We start from the raw sequence: 416 nt of genomic DNA, 5'->3' as shown, positions 1-416 counted from the left end.
CCGGCTGAAATACCGCAGTTAGTCACCCTGAGCCAGATGACAGACACTGCCAATACTCACCACACACAGAGTGTTCACTCCAGTTCTCCCTTTGGTGTCAGTGGAACTATTTACATGACTAAAAGTTAACGCCAGTGAGTACCTGCCCTACCACTGCCTGTGCCCTAGCTGCTGCTGATGCATTCATATGAGCATTGTTTCATGTGATTTACCTTTTTCTTTCACTTCACTCCAACTATGCAACTTCTGTTGCAATGGATGGGCCAGGCATACAAAGTCTGTTTGTTTCCATGTTGCCTTGGCTGAAGCAGCCTGGTAAGAAAGAGCAGTAACAGAGCTTGCTAGTTCCCTCGCCTTGATGGGCCATGGCTCATCAGCTGGAGGCTGCAAAGCAAAACTTACAGGGGTAAGCTACC

Source organism: Eurypyga helias, unplaced genomic scaffold (genome assembly GCF_000690775.1).
Source record: "Eurypyga helias isolate BGI_N326 unplaced genomic scaffold, ASM69077v1 scaffold13642, whole genome shotgun sequence".
NCBI lineage: Eukaryota > Metazoa > Chordata > Aves > Eurypygiformes > Eurypygidae > Eurypyga > Eurypyga helias.
This window is presented reverse-complemented; position numbering follows the sequence as displayed.